The sequence below is a fragment of the Molothrus aeneus genome, chromosome Z (genome assembly GCF_037042795.1).
Source record: "Molothrus aeneus isolate 106 chromosome Z, BPBGC_Maene_1.0, whole genome shotgun sequence".
Taxonomy (NCBI): Eukaryota; Metazoa; Chordata; class Aves; order Passeriformes; family Icteridae; genus Molothrus; species Molothrus aeneus.
Genome location: NC_089680.1, coordinates 45,056,020 through 45,074,734, shown reverse-complemented (window position 1 = coordinate 45,074,734; position 18,715 = coordinate 45,056,020). Strand labels below are relative to the sequence as shown.

Sequence of the window (18,715 nt, the reverse complement as noted above, 5' to 3'; positions counted from 1 at the left end):
GGAACAGGCTCCCCAGGGAAGTGGCCACAGAACCACCATTCTGATGGAATGCAAGAAGGTTTGAACAATACTCTTGTCCACATGGTGTGGCTCTTGAGGACATCCTGTGCAAGGATAGGAAATCAAGAAACCTTGTAGGTCCCTTGCAACTCAGAATATTCACTGATTCTATAAAATGGCAATAGCTATTAAAATTATTCTTATTAGAAAACTGGGATTATGAAGTTTCAGGAATTTCTACATAAAACACACATCTTCTCAGGAATAGCATATTGAGTTTTCCAAGTAAAGTATGAACATGATTTTGTGGTTTCATCATCTGTGCTGTTCTGCTTAATATTTTGCTGGCTAAGATTTATCTGGCCTTAAAATGTGTCAAAAGTTTAGACTTCCTTGGTATTTACATTCATGTATGTTGGGACTGCTCATAATTAAAAAAAGCAGTTGTATCACCACTGCAGACATAGAGGAAATAGAAAGAATAGAAAAAAAAAAGCTTTTGTTTCACCAACCCCACAAAGAAACAGTTGAAGAAACTGTTCGACTTTCTTTTGGAGCAGGATTTTCTCAGTATCTTCATTTGCTGGCACTGCTCAGAACTGAGATCTGTAGGAGAGATAGTTTCCTGTCCTCCTACCCACAGCATTTCCATCACTGCAGTCAAACAGGCAGCAGTATGCAGATGAACCTGGGAACAAGGCAGGCAGGGAAAAAAAAAATGAAAAAGAGGACTGGTAACATTTTTTCAAACCATGATTTCTGTTTGTGTTTTTCTATTTAAATGTGTCAGATTTTATTGTCACATTAACTTAGGAATACCTTTTGCTTTTACATCTAGAAATAACTTTTAATTCTCTTTGAAGAGCTAAATACGGTTGGACGCATTCATCTTCCAGGAATGTAATCTTTTCTCAGTGAGGTTGACACATAACCTGAAATTGTAAGGTGACCTCTGGAAAAATGAAAGTATATGCCTCTCTATTTCATGCAATTTTTCTTGTCCTAATTAGTGGTAAGGCTTCACAAGATGGCAGATATGATCTAACAAATCATAACTGTCAAAGGCTTCCCCCTTCTCTTTCATGTACTCTACCAACTACTTTCTGACACCAAGCTCCTTGCTGGTTTTTTCCCATGCAGTGATTTCAGTGCTTTTTTGACTACTCAGTGTACTGATTCATCTTGCTAAACTATCAGGATGTTAACCTGACAAGAAAGAAAATTGTTTTATTTGATGTTTGTGAGTCCATTTGACTTACCTGAAAGTGGGGGAAGTGCCAGAGCTGATCCGTGTGGCATGACATGGGTCTAGGAAGTACCTGTGAGAGTCAGTGAACAATTAAACCAATGTACCTGTAGCAGGAAAAATTCACTTGCATGGTTTTCTTCTGCTTTTCTTTCTGTCCAGTAAATTACATACAATGTTTCTACTATCTCTTTTGGCTGATATCTAGAGCAGAACTGGTGGCAATGTACCATGGAAACAGCAGCACAAATTTAATCATTAAGCCAGGTAGATCATCTGTTAGAATAACAAAATGAAAAAGAATCAGTATAAGGTGATAACATAGAAGATATACATAGAAGAATTTGTGACAGATTTTTTTCTAACTTTTAACATATTATGACAAAGGTGTCTACTTATTTTGCTGTGTATTAATTGATTATTAGTATTTTCATGGGATAGCTTTATTCTCAATATAAATCAATTTTGACTGCAAGGACCACTTGCTGTTCAGTACTTCCTTGCCATGAGTCTATACTATAGTGTGATACAATATCATCAGATTGCAGGGCAAGGACTTTTTGCTTTGACATGTTTCTCCTATTATTCAGTGCTGTTATGCTAAGATTTTTCTGGCTGTATAAATAGCAGTTGATTCTGTGTGTGCATGGATGAATAAGAGATGGAGAAAGAGGGAGAAAGATGAAGAAGGAAGAGGAAACAGTGTACAGAAGGGACAGAAGGAGAGAAACATTAGATCCAGGCAACAGCTAAAAAGCAGCAGGGTTCCCAAAACCTGTGTGCTAATTGTTCTGCTACCTGGCTTGTCCATATGGAAATTGAACATGACATTTACCATAACCTGCTAGAGGTTAATTTTTCATTTGGAAAGGAAACTGCAAGTTTGGAGCTACCTAAGACCTGAATGTTTTATAATACTGTATGCTGAGAAGGAATGAGAAGAAATTTAAATATCTAAAATGCACAAACAACCCTGCCTTTACCTGCCAAGACTGACATGTTGTTAGTTATGTGGAGAGAGAATATTCAAATCTACCTACTGCTTTTAATGAGTCCTGAGATACTTGCTGCAAACCTGGATATCAGATCAAGTGCTGACTAAATGAGTACTGAGCATCACAGAGCTGCTGATTAAAGGCCTTTTTACTCATACCAGGTTGGTATAAATTAACACCACACATTTTGGAGACTTCAATACTCCTTTTGTCTAGCAGCAGTATACTAAATGTAAATAGCTAATTTTAGATTTGTGACTGGACTGTAAAGAAGTTGCCCTTTTCTGCCAGCCGCTTAAATAATGTATGAATACAAGCATCAGACCAAAGAAAATCATAGTATCTTTCCTCACTATCAACTTTCAGAGAAAGGACATTCTAACCTGGTATCATTCTGTTACTCATAATTCTAGTTTTGATGTTGAAGATTTTAAAAGTGAAATAACAACTTTTGTCTTTCATTGTCTGTGTGATTGTGGAATGGCACAGTAAGAGACAGAGGTGATACTTATTAGGAAAAACCAAGTACATGAATTATTAGGACAAAATTGTAAGGCAATTAGGGTTTTTTTATTATTTCTCTAGTATTTACTACATGACTACATGACCTTATACATTACATGCATACTACATGACCTTGTACCTCCGACCACTGATGTAAGAATTGCTTGTATATTGACAGTATTCATTTAGTAGTGCAATTCACACATTGTAAAAGGAAATTGGTATGGCATCAACTAAAAAGTATTCATCAGCATTCTCTTAATAATATATGTAGGGGCAACTTAAAAAAAGACAGTAAAAGGCATAATAAAAATTTTTAAAAAAGGTTTTTGTACATGAAAGTAGCTGTTGCTAGTGGAAATCTCCTCTCAATGTAGGGTTACATGTATATGAAGCTGGGTAGGTTTTCTTTTCAATTTTTCTAGGTAGAAGAATCAATTTTGCCTCCCAAGATGTAGACATTGATTTAAGATTTGTTCCAGCCCAGTTGTTGCCATAGGGTTGTGCTGGATCACACACAATGTGACAATTTTTTGCAGTGATCAGACAGGGTGGATGAGTTGGTACATGTCACTGCTTCTCCAATCTCAGACCACCTATAAAGAACACAGTAGTAAGTGTATATAAGTGAAAAAGAAAAGAGATGAGGGAAGAACATGGAAACAGGTAGAAATGTCACCCCTTATTCACACCCTGACACACAGGCTCAGAGATGAAGCTGAGCTGCCCATTTTGCAGCTGACAGAGCTGATATTCTTGTCCTTGAAAGAAATGCCACAAAGCACTGTCAGCTGTCTTTCTTCTTCTAATCAGTTCCAAAATTCTTATCAGATTTGAAGTCCCAGGGGAATTTTTTATTGTCTTTTCACTTTTTTTTCTGCAGGCTTCCTCTTGTCTACTCTTTCATGGACTTTTGCCATTTGCCTCAAATATGTCCCATGGAAAGCACTGAGTATACTTTAATGTGACAATGAATCATCATATTAAAAAATCTGTCATACTGCTAGATTGCTGTAAAGAAAATCAAAGATTAACAACAAATTTTCAGTGTTGTTCATTTCCAGTAAGCTGGTTCTGCTTTGAGAATTGTATTTTTAGTGATAGTTTGACAAAATTTATGGGAATTTTTATAGACAGACAATTTTTATAGATAGATAATATAAAACGGTAGTTTTAATAGTTATAATAACAGGATGTCTTTTGTTTTGATTTTAGGAAGCAATGGATTTCATTAAAGGATGCAGAAATTGTCCATACAGCTAGAATAGATATCAATTAGAATAGATATCAATTGTTAAACTATAAACAAGAGGATGAAGTGTTTTCTTTTTTTTAATTGATGCTTCCAGATGGAATGATGTCACGTTGGAAACAGCAGGATTCAGCCTTAAAAATGCATTGTGCATTGGTACATCAGTTACATAAATCCTGCCCTATCTTCTCCTTCCATCTCCTTTCCCTTTCTTTTTGGCTCATATGAGACCTGACATAAAACAGAAAGGTTACTGACTTTGCTGCAGTAACAAAAGTCTGACAGAGAACCTCTTTATACTGATTTTATTTAACCTCATAGTGGCTGAGATATCTCATCCCCATCTCTCACCCTGCTTAGGATAAGAAAGTTCAGTCCCAGCTCATGAAGGAAGGACTGAAATGCATAAATTTCTGTTATAGTTTTCCCAAATGCAAGAAGAGCAATTGAAGGCAATTTGTGATTTCATGGCCTTTACATAAACTCTTTGCTAACTTCTTTGCTAACTTATAGCTATATGTTCATTTAGGACAATTATTAGGGTGATTATTGTGTTAGTGTTAGGTCAACACTAACAGAAGGAAAGGTGCTTCTTAGCCTCATGCATTTATTTCACTTTCATCATGCTGTATCATGTATATTCATAAGACAAAGAAGCTGATCATGGATTGGTAGTTAGACAGTCTGTACACAGCAAGACTTAATAAAATTTACTGCAAATGAACTTTATTCCTGTCTCTCAATGTGAATTTTTAATATTTATTTTACACTACTGGAAGTTTGGCAGAATAGCAACATCCAAACACAAGAATACTATAGATTATGTATTATCAAGTTTAAATGTTTAATTTTTACACATTGGAAAGCATTCTCAATTTGCACAGCATTTTTTTGGTCTGTAGTCACTATTACTGTGATAGTCAGCAAAGTCTCCACTGAGGGTTACTATGTAGATAAATGAAACTGTAAGAACTTTATGATCTGTTTCTGTATTTTAAAAATACATGTATCGATGGAAACTTGCTAGAACAACAGACAAGAGGTTGTTCCAAGGTGGGAGGTGAGATGTAGTCCCTTCAGGCAAAAGCGTCCCGTTGCATAGATGTGCATCAGATGTACTGCACCAAAAAGCAGTATCTGGTTGGTTTTGGTAGGGTTTTTTTGGGGTAACATTAATAGAGGTATTTGTCTAGTAAGGAAAGAGCTTTGCTTCAGTCCTGTACAACTGGATAATTCTTACTTGATTTCTTTTTGCTCTGTTTAACAAGGGCAATGAAGAAGTGGCACAAATTAGTGCCATGACATTTGTAGGGTAATATACCTGGTGTTTGAAAGAATGGAGTCAAAGGAAGCATTGCACTCTTCTTGGCTTCCTATTTTAACTTTTCTAACCGCATCCAAATTAGACAAAACTTTTCTAACAGCACCCAAATTAGACCAAAAAAAATCTAAATACAAATAAACAAACCCAAAACCAAACAAGCAAACAAAAAACAACGAAAAACCCAGCAAACCAAAACAATAAAATTTCAGTACACTTAGCTCTAAATTATATTCTTGTGCTCCATCTTACAGTAAATATTCATTGTTTTACCTGATTATTACATAATCTGGTGGTGTCATTGTTTGCCAGTTAACTGTTTTATGGCTAAAGGGTGCGAAGCAAGCAGAATGCCAACAATATTTGCATTCTATTTCCTCATTAACATCGGAAATATTTTTATATTTCATATAATCTCCCATGTTCAGGCAGAATGTTTCTTCTATTTTTATTATGGTCAGTATTGCACATGGTATCTGTGGGAATGCAGTGTAATAAAATTAGAGCAACAACTGGAATAACAGCTATGTAATATGTATACCACAATGATTAATTGTATTCTGCAGCCAAGGTCTGCTTCCTTTTAATTGCCATTTGGGGTAATTTTCATCCCACGTTAAAGGCAATTGTTTATCCATAATAACATCTGTAAATCTAGTTATGAACACACTGCAGCAGCTTTACTGATCTGTAATACCCCTTTGTAGCAAATATTTTCTTGTGATAGTAGCTAACTTTGTTACAGCCTAAGCTAGACAGTAGTAGCATATTCAAGAATAAGTACAGTGATGGTAGGGCTTATCTTTCCAAATGATGTGATATTTTACCCGAGAAGACGGTCAAGAATGTATTCTCCTGTCCTCAGAACATATTCAGAAATACTTTTTTTTTTTTTGTAAAAGTACTGAAGGAACAGTATTAAGCCAGATCTGGACTGACCTACTTTGTTGTGAAATCTTGCAGGAAGATTTACTAGCAGAATGTATATATGATATTTGTCCACGCATTTTAAAGTCATCTGTGTTTCGGTGAATTTGGAATCCTAATTTTAGCCTGTATTTTCCCTTCAGTAGTCCTACCCTCTGCTAAGTCCAAATTTTTAGTTAATTTAGATAGACTTACCGGACTGTTCACACAGAATTTAAGAAGCAGGAACTGTCTCTACTCTAGGGTTATTCTTCTCCTTTGTTTGATAAATGTTTGCTGTCATGGCTCAATAAGGCATGAGCTGCATTTTTTTAATTTTAGCAGTTTGTATTTGCTGGAGATGCTAGGTTTGCCCTTCCAAATATTCCCCTGATTCCACTTGATTTATTGGCTTTCATTATATTTTTGCATAATTTTGTGATCAACCGTGTGGCCATCATTAACACCGATTGGACACATAGTTGAATGCAAAATTTTTTTAAGAGAGGAAAACTCGATTTAGGCTTTTTCAATTAACTTGACAGATGCATAGATGTCACTAGATGGATAAATTCAAATTTAAAAAATTGCTTCCATAGATATATTGCCTTTTTTTTTTTAATCTACACACAATGAGGTTTTTCACATAAACAGACCTAGTTCTCAATTTTATGTAGGGACATTTGCATCTGAGATTTTAGTTTTAAAAAAAGTACATGAAACAAACTGAAGAAACATGAAGTGACTCATTAAAAGAGGTACAGCAATTTGACAAAGTCCATTATTAATAATAATTCCCATTAGAAAGGGGAATTGAGGTCTACTCATTTTCCTTTGTCACTTTTAATTGCATATATATATATTTTTAAAACTCTGGAGGTCTAAGTACATTTAGTTGAAGTTGTGCAGCATAGCTGGATGAAAGAGTTTTATGTTTCATCATTACTTGATTGTTTTATTCCTGTTATATGAAGAATAATATGTCTCCTTATGCTTTTCCCAGATCACTTAAAACATATTTTTGGTTAAAATAAGTCAACCCTTCTTCACCTTTTTGCCAATATATGTTCTTTCTGCCTGACAAAAAATACAATTTCTTTGTTCAGAATCCTTGTCATTTACGCCATCTTTTTTTTTTTTGAGAGAGGGAAACGTATCAGGAAGCATCATTATCTGTTCTGTCCTGTATATTTAATTTCTGTGTTTAGGCAATCAACTAGCTTGTTCTTTTTGCTGCAGGTGTGCACAGAACCACATGCTTTCAATGGCTTTGGGCAGTAACCAGTAGTAACATCTCTTTACAGTTTTATTAGTTGGTTGTTTTGTTCAGCATATTATTCTTAGACAGACTTTTTGTTCATGGACGACGTGAGAAAAAAATAAGGGGAGCTTTGATTATAGAAAGTTTGTGGTTGATAGCCATATTCTATTTTTTTAAAATTCCAGGCCACACAACTAGAAACTTTTGACATTTGCTGCATTTCATTCCAGGGAATGGGTTATATAGCTAAAAATGTTGGACAAAATGGGGTTATATCCCAAGTTAGGAGTCAAACAAAGAGAATTAAAGATCTCAATCCTCTATATGAAATCCTGTGGTGGGTTAGTAAAGTTACCCTTTTGTTTCAGTAAGCATAGTTTTATGAGATAGACAGCAAAAGGTGGTTGTCTGCTCAGTATGTTACCGTGGTACCCCTTCAGAATTTCTTAGCCCAGCCACTGATAAACTTTTAGCATTTGGCACAGGCTAATACAACCAGCCACAAGACAAGATTCTGCAACCAAAACAGTGTATCACATACAGTAAAAGGAAATGAATGTCTAAAAAAGTAACAAAAATATCCTCTGCAGCTGTAGGACAATGATAGGCTTATTCTATTGAGAAAGGAAAAAATTCTTATTTCAAATTCAATACTCTTTAATGTTTTGGACCAAGCCAAGGATTAGCAGCCAAGTGATGAGAAGACCTCTGTTTGGACATGCTACTAGAAATTTTTTTGAAGCTGGTCAGGTTTAATGTATTGAAATGTAATACTGGAAGGGAAGTGCTGCCTTTCTTACATGCTATCATTGATCATAAACCAGAGATGTCAAAAAAAGGTATCAAGAGATGCAAATAATTTAGTCTTGATGAGCATAAAAAATTCTAATTTGGTAGCTACATTTGAAGACAAAATAAGGAAGAAATATTGGTTTTCTCATGCCTCAAAAGCTCAACAAGGTACTTGTCTCTAGCTTATGTCTTAGGAATGAATGATAAGAGGAAAGACACTAAACAGGAATCCACATTACTGATTCTGTCAAGGATGCTCATTGAGGCTATCAAGAATTGGCAGAATTTGTTGCTAAAGATAGATGTCCATCTCACTCATCTGTATAAAGCTTTTGATGCATGGGAAGTTTCACCTTCTACTTTTGATGGTTTTGTTATTATTCTTGCAGAATAACTCTTTAAGAAGAAGAACTTGGGCTCTGTGCTTCATTGCAGAGATACAGTAGTCCAAACTTTAGCTTTATAAAGCTAAAGCTTTCTTTAGCTTTAGAAGGTGATGGGTTTTTTTGGTTTTTTGGTTTTTTTTTTAACGTTAAAATAGAACAAAAGTAGGATTTGTTCATGTAAGTCATAATATGTACTCTCTCTATAGCACATCTTTATAGCTATCTTTGGGAACAAGAAAGCCTTTTGCACTAAAGTACACCTCATTCTCATAGTCAGTCAGAAAAAGCAGAATGAAATCAAACTATAATGTGATTTTTATAATATATTAAAAAATAAAGTGTAACTGTACATATAAGGAACTTGTTCAACAGATGATCTGGGTGAGGTAGCTTAGTCAGTCAAGTAAGGCGTGAGTACAGCTAATTTGGGTTAAGGGAATGTGATTGATGACTCTGAGGTCTCTTTGGATTGTACTTTTCTCTGAGTCATACCAAATGAAAGAAAAAAAGTTCTCCCTTTCAGGAGGATATTCTCAACTGGAGAAATACTGGAATAACCCAGGAAATGTAACAAAGTAGTTTAGTTGGAGAATTTATTATGACATACTTATCTCTTAAATTGCAGTAGAGAATTGCAGTAATATTCTTTACATTTTTATGTACTAAAATTGTGATTTTGCTTATGTGTATATAGTTATAAACAGTAGAGTATAAATGGAGAAACCTTTCAAAACTAGTCAATGAAACTTGAATTGTCTCAGTTTTTTCTCTTGTTTGAAATTAATGAAATGCAAATAAAGCATTTGCTTTAGAAAGTCCATTTAGTACTATTGTCAAACTTGTAAACATGAGGATTAAAGGAATAATAGAAAAAAATACAAAATAATCATACTTTGAAACAATAGTAATAATACTATCAAGAGACAAGACAATCCCTTAAATTATTTAACTAGTCTTATTTTGTGCAATGAACTAGAGATATTTTGTGCAGCAAAGATGTTAAGATAGTATTTATACATGCTGAGAGGTTTCAGTAGAACTCTTCATTGTCTTCACTTTCTAAAATTCCATGCAGATTGAATTTCTTAGTAGTTGTCCTTTGTGTGCAATGTATACCAATCCAGACTGAGACTGATCAGTAAGATCTGCCTTTCTACCTGGCATTCTGGTGATTTCACTGATTTTATTAGACCATCATGAGAAGAAAAAAGAATTGGGCTTTCAGGTTTCCTGGTGGCTTCAGAGCCATATACAGCTGCAATATTTTTCAGCCAAAAAAATACCACATAAATATAAAGGTAAGCTTTCTAATGCTTTGATGAGACAAAGTAGGAGTGTTTTCTTCATATTTTAAGTGGAAGAAGAGAGAATCTGGAGATAACAGAAACCAGACTCACCGAGTTTTGGTTGGTTTTCTGTCATTAGCAATTTCCTTGGCATTCAATTTACTTACAAAAATTTTCTCTGTGAAAATGAACCCAGTTGCCAGTCTCCTGGCATTAATAGGGGATAGTATCTACTCTGTGCAGTGACGAGATGCCAGACATTGGAGATTGTCACTGAATCAGAGGCTTGTCTTTCCGGACAGATTAGCTGAACTATTTCCAGTGACATCTCAGCCATTTGGGCAATTTGAAATTAAGAAAGAATTGAGAATAATGGAAGTCTTCTTCTCTTGGATTCATCATCTATTTACTTGTTCCCAAGCCTCACAAATTTTGAGATCTTGTGGTGAAAACAACGCACAATAATGTCGCTTTATCTGGGACTGTCTCTGTACCTCACAAATAGCCCTTGGGAATGATGCAATTGCATGGAGTTAATCTGCTGGCCAGTCTGAATTCTATATGGTTTGCATGAACTGGAACAACTAAGTCCAGCTGGATCTTATCTTTTACCAATAACCAAGGTTTAACTGGTTGAACATAAACTGATTCAGGCTTGTCTGCATTTTTGTGAATGTCCTTACAGCAAAAATCACAGTGTGCTCTCTAGAACCCTCATTGCCCTGTGGTTTCAGTTGCTTCCTTATGATCCTAGTTAACAGAGTTGTCTGTAGCATGCCAGAAACACTGACACTGAAGAATCAATCTCTTCTGGGGGAGACCAACAATATAAATTCACTTTTTGAGTACTAAGTATCTCCTGTACTGTTCTTTTCAAGAAATGCACCATAAAAGACATTAAAAAGAGTACAGAGAAGGCCAAAAATGTGGAACATCTTTTGTGTGAAGAGACAGTTATTCATTAACCTGAATAAAGGTACGTCAATGGGATATGATCTAGATGTCCTGTAAATCTGAATGGTGTGGAGGCTAGGAGAATATTATTAGTCTATGTTTCCCGTAACACAAAACCACAAAAACATCAGAGAGTATTTTTGGACACAGTTTTCAGAATGAATGAAAAGTTCTTACTTCTATCATGTATTATATACCCTATTGTAATGTAAATACAGGCTTTATGTCAAAAAAAAAAAAAAAATCATTGTCATCATGTCCAGTGCAGACAGACAAACCTGATGTTGTTTCAAAGAAATTAATTTACCCTTACAAGTTTTCCAAAGTTCACATATTTTAGTCTTTATGTCCATGAGGTGGAAATAATGAATATCCTGTGTCTTCCTTCCTTCTTGTAACAAGCTATATGTTGGGGTGTTTTTTAAGTTTCCAGTTAATCTCAAATGTAACTCTGAAATATCAAGAGCACTGGGAAACAGAGCTCTTACAGTGAGGTTTCATTTATAATTTTGCAGCTCCTGCTGAACTGCTTTAGTGCTGCCTAGTTCACTGTGACAAGTGCTAGGTGGCTGATAGTCCTCCCAGTAAACTTATCCCACCTCAGTCAACAGTTCTTGGGTATGTGATAGGAATGTCTTGGTGTATCTACCTACCTTCTGATAGGTAAGAATTGGATTAGAATACAAAAAAATTATTGAGATGGTCATAGTAGTCCATATAACTGAGTTTTCTGCATTATATGCAGTGACAATCTCATAAGAACAGATTGACACTTCAGAGGTGTAATGTTTTCACCTGGATTTAACACCTTCCTCAGCCATGAATCCATCATCAAGTGGCATCTGGCCCTTTAATGGACTTACAGTTTTTTAGGTTAAGCAATTCTTTAAATATCAAGTTTTCTCTTTTCAATGAGATACCTTGAGCAAAACTATCAGTTGCTATAAAAAATAATTTATTTTCCTGTGATACAAACACACAAAATCTTTCAAAGTTCCCTTAGCCCCAGGAGTAGCACTGTCCCAGCTGTTCTGATCAGATCAGCCTTTTCCAGTCAGCAAAATTCTCTCCTGGTAAAAAATTTTAATCTGATTTTTCAAATCTAGGAAATGCATGTCTACAAAGATCTCTTTTTTGGATCACATCTGTGTATTGCCATATAAGTATACATGTAAGTATGTATATATATATATATATATATATGTATATATGCAAAAATACTGCATAAATGTTTGTCATGTATGTATTAATGTTCTTGTGTTTACACAGCTTTATAAAGCAGTGTAAACACAAACACTGATTTATAAAGCAGTTTACACAGCTTTATAAAGGTTTACATATAGCTAAGATAAACTATAATAGCAACTGCGAATACTAAGAGTGCAGTGATATCATGGCACCTATATTTTCTTTTGGCCACTAATGCACAATTGTGCTCATGTAATGATAATTATGGTAAAGACCATATTTTTTATCTTTATTTTTTATGAGGTCTGCACTTCTGTTCTTGAAGTTATTGTTCTTGTTCAAAGTTAACCCTTTTTTATAAACAAAGAGACAAATGTGACCTTTTTAAAGGTCACATTATTTTTGATCATTAGCAGACTTTTCTGGATTTGGAACCTGGACCCTCCATGTACTCTATCAGTACAATAGTTGTTGTGGATGAATTAATGGATTACTTAGGTGTTAGTTATATCTGTATATATTCATGAATCTTCTTTGACACTGGTGCCATATTATAGGTCATTTGTTTTAGCATAGAAATCCTAAAAGCTCCACAAGTACTGATGAGAGCTCATTATATGCAACAGCCTTGCAGATGAGGGATGTCAAAAAGGAAATACAGAAATTTATGTGCCATGGCTACGTAAAAGAGCTGAATTGTGCTACATGTTACTAAAAGTAAAAAAGAATCCGCAGAATCTTTTTTTTGGTGAACGTCTGTGTGTCTGTTCTCTAAATTTATACTCTAAAATCTGGTTATCCTTGACCCCATAACCATTTTTATTTGGAACTTTCATCTTTATTTGGGTTGTGAATAAAGGACAAAATGCAGTAACAGCTACTAATTTTTTTTAAAAACAGAACATTCACCTTATATCCATTACCCTCTTACTGTGAAAAAAGAGAGTGTAACCTGAGTATCATCAAGAATTAGACTCAATTTGACCTGTTTCTTGGCCTTGTTTGGGATTTCATGTAATTTGCATATATTGATCAGTATTCATGTCTCTACAATTTTGAAAAATATAGCATTAGTACCTCATTTTAGAAGCTTAGAATGGAAGCCAAAAAGAGACATGTTTGAAGTTTTTTTTATGTATGGAATCAGATACTGGGCCAAGAATAGAATTAAATTTTTGATTCAGTTTATATGAGATGATATTCTTTTTCTTACTACTTTAGTGTTTTTTTTCTTGAGAGTAGGGGAGCCATTCGATTTTTTTATTTGTTTGCTATTGTAAATACAACTGCAAAACCAGGAAGTGTCAGGAGTGTTATGCAATCATACACATTTATATTAAAAATGTTTTTACTTTTCTTAAAGTAGCAGTAATTTGTGTTTAAGCAGCTGGGTCTTGCCTGACCCTACACTGATTGAACCACTGTAAGTATGAAAATTGGCTGCATTTCTATCACTCTTTCATCTCTGTTTAGATATCCTGTGAGGCATATTTCAAACTTCAATCTTTTGCCTTTCTGTCAGCCCAAACCAAAATTAACTTGTGTGGAGGTCTTCGGAAAACAGTGGAAAGTTATTACTTTGTGGACAAACAAGTGGTAAAGCTGTTTTACTGCTTTTTAGTATCTAGTTAAGCATGCTCAACACATTTGTTTACAGAAGCTTAGTCACTCAATAAGCTCATGCATTTCCATAACACATAAAAGAATCTATAAGTCTTGTTCATTGCATTCTGGACATGTCAATGCAGTAGAGACAGTTAGGATAAGAAGAAATTTATTAGCATTTAATTACAGAATGCTGGGAAAACAAAATGCCTGTCTTCTGGTTGTAACTGACTATCACCCTTAATCCAGAGTGAAAATATTTATGAAAGGTTATCCTTGAGGTTTGCATTTGAATTTGGGTTCCAGTTTAGGGTGTTCCAGTTTAGCCCATTCTTTGTAATGGGCTTCCTCTGCTCCTGTATATAATATTTTTCCTTAAAGACCTTCAAGTGCTCAGTATTCTTATGTTGCCATTGCAATCTTTCTTCAGATATACCCTTTAACTTTCTTTGGTCTAGCTGGTTTTTGCTACTGTATGTAAGAGATATGTCCTTCTTTTCCTTGTGTACTCATTCCTTATACTTCTATGACACAGAATTACAAGTTGCCTTCCTCTAGTTGTCACCGTGCCTCAGTTTACTGATGCCTTAATTGGCAGACTCATGCAAGTTCATGATCATCTTCTCATCTTCTTTTCCCACAAGTCATTTCTTAAAGAAGCAGGATCTCAGACTGGTCTTCTGTAAAATTCTTCCTGTGATCCCATAAAACACAGGCTTTTCACTCACTTGTAGGTACAAGGATGTGTTTATATCTAGCAAATATTTAGCAAGCTTGCTGCACTTCAAAGATTGGGTCATTGTTGAAGCTGTGGCTGTTTTTAAGGGGGGCCCGGCTGAAGGGATTTAGAGAGACCAGCCACCTTCAGTTACACCGGCACTCCCCTGGCACGAAGCCAGTGGCATGTGCCGACCGTGGGTGGGGCGAGAGGAAACAGTCACCGATATTGAAGCAACCACGCCGCAGGAGTGAAGAAAAGAGACGGCCCTCCTCTGCTGGGTGAATTAACTTGGTTTAATCCAGGGTAGGGGAAGTACAGGGTGGCCACCCAAAGGTGGCAAGCGGAGGAGGAGCCCCGGGCCCCTCCGGGGACCAGGTTTTACAGGGAAGGGGTGGGTACACAAGAAACCAATCACAGAACGAAAATTTGCATACATTGAAGACTGATGGGTGGTGTGGCTCAATGGGGATAGGTCAGGGGAGGAGCCCAGGCCTACCAGCCAATCACTCGACACCCTAGCTGGAAGATTCTGGAACTTGGGGCGGGGTGCCGGTGATTGGCAGAAGGCCTGGGGAGGGGATACAAGGACAAATAAGGGATAATGAGGGAAAATGAGGAGGGGAAAACCGTGATTGACATAACTGGGGGTTTGAGCCAGACCAACTTGCCAAGCTAGGAGAGGGGGGAACGGAACAAACCAAACACAAACCACAACAATTGTTTTGTGTGGTTTCCAAAGTCATCTGTCTGTCTAAAATTTAATGGTCTAGAAATGAAATAGACAGTGTTTTTGTGGACAATAAATTAACTGTGAGTTGGCTTACTATAAAACATGAAAGTTTAAACCAAAAAAAAGGGAATAATAAGTGAGATAAACAATGTGCAGGATTTTTTTTTGTGAAAATGTCATCATGATGTTGTAAAAAGTGTGTGGATGCTGCCTATTAACTTTGTGAATACAGTTTTTTCTTTAATTACAGCTCTTTTCCTTCAGATCTTGTTCCTAGAAGAGATTAGAAATGTCTTCTGATTTCAGTTAGACTATTAGAAGGTTTGAAATGGTTTATTATGAGACACAGAATTGTACTGCACTTTGAATCTGAATAAATTTCATCTTCTCTTTCTTAACTCAACTGGTGAATTTTGAACAACAGCCACATTTACCTCTCCTAGGACGACCTGGACAATCTCTTTGGCAGAGCTTGATAGTAGAATAGTCATGTCCACCTAGCATTCTTTCTCTTTGTTTTTCTGATTGCATTTTCGCTGGAGTGAGCGGGCCATCCTTAGCATTGTGGTAACTATTGGATTTGATAGCCAGGAGTTAGAAGAGCACACAGCTACAGTCTGGAATCTCAAGGCAGAGCACTGAGCTTTGCAGTTTAGGCATCAGCACCCAAGAACAGTTCCCCACATGTCAGTACATTAACTTATTTTTTTGGGACTCCCAATACTTTTGCAGTTTTATTTCTGTAGTACTAAACACATTGTTTTCACATTGAGTCAGGTGCATACTGTGCTGCAAGACTTCGGGGTTTTGCCTGGAATTCGATTTCTGCCAAGAAAACCTCAAACAATGCTACCCTGTTGTTTCTGCCAAAAAGTTACTAATCTGCTGAGGAATGGATACTTTATGGATTGTAGCATTGCAGGACAATTCAGGATGATGGAGACTTCAAGAGGATTCTACTCCAGCACTCTGTCCTTAGCAAACTCAGCTGTGGATCAGGGAAAATTGCTCAGGGTTTTATTCTGTGGCAGCTGGAAATGCTATCCCCACCTAGGGCAGGGCTGCCCTTTGTATCTGCTGTGGTCACCTGAAGGTCCCACTGGCCTCTTCATCTCTCCACCTGTACAGAAGGCCTGTTCTCCTGCAATATGGGCCTGTCTCCTGCCCCAGTTTGTTGCCCCCTGCAAACCTGACAGGATGCACTTGGTCACCTTTCCAGGTCACTGATGGAGATGTAACACAGAACCAACCCCAGGGTGGCCCCTGTGGGATCACACAGGGCACCAATCAAGGAAAGTATGACCCAGTGGCCATCCCATCTGGGCACAACCACTCAATCCATATTTACCCCACTGATGGGGCACACACCCCATATCCAGCTTGGCTACAGGGACATTGTGGGAAGGTGTTGGAAGCCTTGCTGGAGTCAACCTAAATAATAGCTCCTGCCATCCCCATGTCTGCAAATTCAGTCATTTCATAACAGAAGGTATCCAGCTAGTTTGCACACAAATAACTTTTGGTCAAAACACCACAACAATTCCCCCATCACCTTTTTCTCTTTCATATTCCAGAATGTCCTTCTAAAGGACCAACTCCTTGATTGTACCAGGGATCAAAGTAAAGTTTGTAGTTTACTTTCTCCCTATAGACAGAGATCTCCCAAGGCTCCCAGAAATCTCCAAGACTTTTCTTGATGAATGGCCTTGCAAGAACATCAGCCAGCTTCCTTAGCACAGCTGAGTGAAACCTGAGAGTTTATTTAGAGCTTACAGTAATTGTGGGCTCATCTTCCTCTGGTCATTATTCTTGCTCTTGAATCCTATCCTTAAGTATAGAGAAAACCCTCATTAATGAATAACCAGACAAAAGTTATTCCTGGTTTCAGCCAAGCTCATCTGCCCCTGTATGAGAGCACTATGTTTGGGTGCTGTCACAATGAGAGACTCTTCATCTCGTTCTCTTCCCCATCTTCCTTTACTGTAAGTATTTACTCATCCACTGCCTATTTCAGTCATGTGACTTTTCCCTCCGTATCCCAGTCAATGTGGTTTTGTTTCCATCCATGTGCAGTTGTGTGTCTACCCTGGCGTGGGAGCCTGACATCCTGAAACTGGCCCTGTGGTCTATTTTGCTCCCATTTCCAAGCACCCTTTTCTTTTGATTCTAATCATCATTTCTTTACTAGTCTCTGGGTTGTCATCTCCCTCCTCCATTACTTCTGTTTAAAAGACTTCTCGGTGTGATTTAATCTTTCCTCAGAAGTCATACTTTCCACATTGTTAATACCAAGGAGAGATATGGGTTTTGTATTGTTACTTCCCTCCTACCAGGAGATATTGTTCCCCACCTTTAGTCTTACCTATGGCTTTTGAAGTCATGATGCCACTCTCTGTACAGCAGCATTTTTTAGATTTTAGAGCAAATGTACGCTAAATAGAGGAAGAACGACTGTGACTAGTTGTTTATAGCTGATAAAGCATGACAATCATTTCCTGAAAACAATCTGATTTTGTCATATTTTTCTGATTATAATATTGAAACTCTTAACCTATCATTGCTGTTTGAATTTCTAATACATTCTGTAGGTGTTTGTATTTATAATCTGTCTGGGAGTTTGTTTTCATAGTTTAATGCTTTTATTTCTTTACTTTTTTCCTCATAAAATAGAATATTTATATGTGTAAGCTCTTATTAAGAATTGATATGTATAAATTTAAGCTTATATGAATAATTTTAAGGGTTTTGTAGTTTAAATTATGATCATTGCCATGATATTCTCATTTTTTCCATATATATTCATGCATAGTGCTCCCTTTCATACACAGAAAATCTCATGAGCAGGCATAATGAGTTAATCCTCAATATACAGTCAAGCTAGGGACAAAAATTTTAATTTTGCAACTACATTTACAGAAATCCAGTGCCAAGTATTATGATTAAAATTTTTCAATACCTTAGTATGTCAGACAAATTTTAGCTAAATGTCCTGCCTTACTCAAAGACTACTCAAAATAGAAATCATTCTAGTCACCTAACTGTCCCTACAAAATTATCACGGTCTGCGTGCTTTTGTTTTAGGTTAGCAGTTTCAGAACATCTTGAACATTTCAGACTTCAGTTAGATAGCCATTCTTACTAGCATGTTAAAATAACTGTATTATAACCTGTGTAACTTTGGTGGATTTTGGCATTAACAAGTGTTTATAGTGAAAATTTGAGTTGTTTTAAAGGCAATCCCATTTTTTTTTAATCCCACTTTGACCATTACAGTTGCAGTAAAGGAAGAGAAGGACAGAATTCCAGCTACCATTTTAGATTTTAGTTGCAACAGCTTCAGCTAAGTCAGGAAGATCTCTTAGAATTAGATCCCTGACAGTGAAGATTATACTCATAATGCTGGAATCAACTTCCAGCTAAAATAATCACACAAACTGATATTGGCAAAGAACATGCTTTTGTGAGTTTGTGTATTTGAGCTCAGTCTCCACACTGTCTTACTGGCTTGCAGAAATTTTCACATAATTCAAGCACACACTCACAGTTACAATCGAGACCTGTTGAAAAG

General features: G+C 36.4%; 1 protein-coding gene across 2 annotated transcripts in view; it reads left to right on the top strand.

Annotated features, from left to right (window-relative positions):
* Positions 1-18,715, top strand: part of LINGO2 (leucine rich repeat and Ig domain containing 2) — a 490,090-nt gene that overhangs the window by 132,904 nt on the left and 338,471 nt on the right. The gene's annotated exons all lie outside the window — the stretch shown is intronic.